General features: G+C 47.0%; 1 pseudogene; it reads right to left on the bottom strand.

The window, feature by feature from the left end:
• Positions 1–1,977: 1,977 nt before the first annotated feature.
• LOC129691229 (small nucleolar RNA SNORA70) lies at positions 1,978–2,101 on the bottom strand (annotated as a pseudogene).
• Between the last annotated feature and the right edge of the window lie 2,796 nt (positions 2,102–4,897).

The raw sequence follows: 4,897 nt of genomic DNA, 5'->3' as shown, positions 1-4,897 counted from the left end.
GATTTTAGTCAAAGTGTTTTGATCACAGCAACAAAAAACCAACTAGGACAGTCTGGCGCATTGTGCTAAATATGGTTTAGTATCTATGCTACACAGGACTTAGTTGGGTACTCTTCTCTAAAGGGGTAATTTTTTTAAACTAGGAATGGAACACCTGCTGCATGCCAGGTAAGCACTGTATCTCTGTGAGAAAAAAAGAAACACCATTTTGCCTTCCGGACTCTGTCTTGTAACTTACTCAGGGTGAACTGGTTCCCCCACCCAATTCCAGGAAAAAACACAGACTGTATCTTGGTAAGAACAGAAGTTCACCCACCTGGGGGCAGCCAATCAGGTCCTGAGGCTAAGCCCCCACCTAGCTCCAGATGTTCCTTTTAGATACCTAGCTTCCCCCTGCCATTTGGCCCAAACCAACTGTCTCTTCTTGCCCCAACCAATGATTTTAAAAATCAGCAGGCTTGCAACACTCCTACCCTATCAAGTAGCACCAAGGCTTCGAATTCCCCGCTTGTGGCTTTTCCCTTTAAAAGCCCTGACTCCCCTAGGCTTGGGGCCACTCTCCTAAACCTGTTGAGTCAGGGACAGTTTGTGACCCGAGCTCGAGGTTGCAATAAAGGCCCTTGTGTGTTTGCATTGGACTTGTGTTCTTGGTGGTCCTCTGGGGGTCTCATGATCTGGGCATATCACCTCCAAGCCACGTCACTAGCCCTAACAAGGGGTCAGTCTGGCAAAGGAAACCTAAGGAAAGGAAGTAGTTATTTTAACTCACAGGTTTTTGTTTTTTTCTTTTGGGTGGGGTGTGGGGTTGGGGGCCAAACATGATGGCAGAAGAGGCGCCGTGGTGTGGTTTTTTTTTTTTTTTTTCCTCCGGTTGTGTCCCGAGTTTGGAAGTGCAGAGAGAGATGAAGCATTGGTGCTCTGCCTGCTGCCTCCTTTCTGTTCAGTCTGTAATCTGAGCCCAGGGAATGATGTCACTTAAATTTAGGGTTGGGTCTTCCCATCACAGTTAAACCCCCAGGAGCAGCCTCACAGATAACTCCAGAGTTTTTGTTAGGTGACTTTTAAGTGAGGTTCAGTTGATAAAACAACTATCACAGATCCACCCCTGACACCCAAGCTGTACTACCTGCTGACCTGTGCTGCCACTAGAACACTGACAAACACTGAGCCAGGGTTTCTCTGTGTAGCTTTGGCTGTCCTATAACTTGTTATGTAGGCCTTGAACTTACAGAGCTCCATCTGTCTCTGCCTCCCGAGTGCTAGGGTTAATGGCATATGTCACCATACCCAACTATTTGGTTTTTGAGACAGGGTGTCATGTAGTCCCAGCTGGTCTCAGACTCAAGGTATCCAAAGATGACCTTAAATCCCTCATCCTCCTGTCTCTACCTCCCCAGTGCTGGGATTACAGGCATGTGCCACCATTCCTGGTTTTAATGTGGTGCTGGGTATCAAACCCATGGCTTTGTGCATGCTGTATAAGCACTCTACCAGATGAGCTATTTCCCCAACCCTGGGAATGTCACTTTTCAATCAGAACAACATCCCCTGAAGTCTCATGTTTATTTTTTTGAATGTGTGATTTCTTGCTGAACATGATTTGTAGGATATAGGAGAGCACAGTGGAAGCCCTCAGGACTGCAGGGTCTTTCCAGGGGACCACAATTGGAGGTACAATTGGAGATCAGGGATGAGTTAGTTCTCGGCTACCATGCCTTCAAACTCAACGACATTAAACTTGGTGAAGCCTCACTTCTTTGAGATATGGATCTTCTAGATTCCAGGGAACTTAAACTTGACTCTATGCAGGGCCTTAACATGTTTCTCATTCTGAAACTTGATGCAGAAGGACATGGTGACCTGGCCAATGTGGACCCTGCCTGCTGTGTCCTGGTGCTTCCCAGAGGCACCTTGCATGCTTGTCTGAAGCCTAGACTGGGCATAGTATTGAGATCAGAGAATGACTAGCCCCTAGAAAATTGCCTCCAAGGTCCCTTAGGGCAGCCCACATAGGCAGCAGGTTGCACGTGCTACCAAGGAGGCTGCTGCAGCCATTGCACAGCCCTCCGTGAAGAAGGGGCCTGGTCACCGCTGGCTACAGTCATGTTCATTTCTTCTTCCTTGTTTTATTGTTTGCTTGTTTTTAGAGACAGGGTCTCTCTACATCACCCTGGCTATTCTAGAACTCACTTGGTAGACAGGGCTCCTATTGAAGAGTGCTGGGATTAACAGCCTGTGCCACCACACCTGGCTTCATGTTCGTTTCTTAATGCAAAATGCAGTCATGTAATCTTAAAAGACCGCAAAGTCTTAACACTTTTGAAATTATTCAAGAGTATAATGCAAAGTCTTTTCTAAGACTCGGGCAATCTCTTAACTGTGAGCCTCTGTAAAATAAAATACAAGTTACTTACACTGTACAATGGCCCAGAGTAAATATTTCCAGACCAGAGTGCTGGCAATGCAGGGGCGATCTGGCCAGTGGCTGGAGAGGTGGTTCAGTTGATGAAGTGCTTGCTGGGAAAGACCAGGCCAGCACTGAAACCCAGCCGGCCAGCACTCTTACAGCTCCATGTCTGGACTGTTAACTCCGATGAAACCATCTGGGTTCCAGCGCTCTGTGGCCCCAGCTTTGCCTCAGCACATGCAGCTTTTCTGTTGCGCCAGCTCCGCTCTCTGCCTGTAGCTTTCCTTAGCAGATGCCCCAGTCCTAGAACCTCTACCATCCGTTGCAACTTGTGTATCGTCTAGATATTTGTCCAGGGAACCTGACCCCGCTATACCTTGCATGGCCTGAAAGACTTCCTGGAACCCTGCTATGAGCTTCCGTGGCTCCATAACTCTTGCACTATGTATGCCTATAAAACTAACACCATGTAGGTGACACCAAGTTCCACTGGGACAGATGCAGTCTGTCCCCTTTCTATCATGATTGTAGTGGCTTTTGTACACACTAGTGGCCCAACCTGGAACACCTGAGGAAACAGTATCTAGCTAGTTGCTGTTTTCAAAAAGTATTTTCAGTGGTATTCTCAGTTTAGACTCTCAAGTTTGAATCCTCACAAATTGGTGTCTCAGTGGATAGGGTATTGTCTGCAGGATGCCTTCCCTGTTGCCCTGTTCTCTCTTACTGTAAAGTTGGATAAGATTAGTGAGCAGTAACCCACGAATATAGTCGGAACACTATATTGTCATGACATTTCCCCCACCCCAAAATTAGTTTGTTACTTTTTAATTCAGCCTCACTCAAGTTCTCGCATGAGTAAAATGCAGCCAGATTGCTTGCTAGAATGTAACAGGAATGGTGCTACTAGGTCCCAGGACCCAGGTTTCCCTCTGGACCAACATGAGCACAGCATTCACTGTCTGCCTATGGACAGCATTCTGGTCTTCCAGACTCAGCCCATGCTGGCTTATTAAACTCTGCTTAGAGCACTCTAGGACTCCTTTTGCCTTCAACCCCAGACTCTTCCATTCCCAACCCAAAACCAGTTCCAGAGGCCTAGGAGCCATATGGTCGAGGCTATCACAGCAGCACCCAGTCCTCAGTGCCATGTTGTTCTCACAAGGGCAATCTTAGGAAAGGTTTGCTTTGGCATACAGTCAGAGGGGCACTTTTTACATGGAAGGAAGCCATGACTGCAGTGCCATGAGGCTGGCCACCTTGAATTTGCAGACAGGAAGCTGGGATGATAGCCCTGCACCGCCTCTTTTACGTGTTCCAGGACCACAGCTCTTAGAGCAGTGTGACCACACTCGGCCTTCCCACCTCGGGTGCACCTTTTTGGACAATGCCTCCATAGAAGTAGCGAGGTCAACAAAGCCCTTCACCTACAACCTGTCCTGCCTGTAAGACGTGCTGGGGCAGTGGTGACAGAACTTGTGGGAGGGGCCAAAATGGGGAAGGGAAGCAGAAGCCCAGTCCTGGGGAGGAGGATGTTTAGGGTAGGGGTTGGGTGAGTGATGCTGGGAGCGCTAGCCAGGTCCTCTTGATATGTTAATAGGCACCTCAGTTTAACCGCAACTATTTGTCCTGGACCTAAGGATGACCGCCTTGTCACCTAACAATGACCACCTTGTCACGACGACCTTGTTATGGCCACCTTATCATGACCACCTTGCTATTTTATATTCTGCTTCTGTAACTCCGCCTATTTACCTGCCAAATCCCCCATTTGGAAAGCCCCTATCCTAAAAAACCTTATCTTTTCCATGTCCAAGGCTGACCTCTTGAACCCCACCTTAGGAGGAGGCAGCCCATGTACAAAAATTTAAAAAGCTTGTTTTAATTAATTGCTTACTTTAATTAATTTGGCCATGATGATTTGGGTAGGTGGTCTTTCTCTTCACATCTTTGGGATTAACACTAGGAAAGAAAGGGGAAATACAAAATGAAACACAAGGGCTGGAGAGATGGCTCAGTGGTTAAGAGCACTGTCTGTTCTTCCAAAGGTCATGAGTTCAATTCCCAGTGACCACATGGTGGCTCACAATCATCTATAATGTGAACTGATTCCCTCTTCTGGCAGATGTTAATGCAGATAGAATACTCATGTACATAAAAAATAAATACATCTGTAAAAAAATATGCAGAAAGAGTTGTTTTTAAAAAATGAAACACAGACTTAGCCTCAGAATCTGGATAGCTTTTGAGTGTTATGACCCAACCTGAACTCACAGCTGCTTGGACAGCTGAAGCAGGGGGATCATATGTTTGAGGCCAGCCTGGGCTGTAGAGCAAAACCATATTGTGAAAGAATGAAACTGAATATATTCCACATCTGAAAGCACTTCTTCAGTTTTCCCACCATTCCCTGCTGCAAGTCTCTAGGCTTCACCTCCCCTAACTGGCCCTTTAGCTTTCTCCCCACTGCTGCCCCTCCTCCCATCTGTTCAC

The sequence above is a fragment of the Psammomys obesus genome, unplaced genomic scaffold (genome assembly GCF_907164565.1).
Source record: "Psammomys obesus unplaced genomic scaffold, mPsaObe1.curated_primary_1811, whole genome shotgun sequence".
NCBI classification, from domain to species: Eukaryota; Metazoa; Chordata; class Mammalia; order Rodentia; family Muridae; genus Psammomys; species Psammomys obesus.
This window is presented reverse-complemented; position numbering and strand designations above follow the sequence as displayed.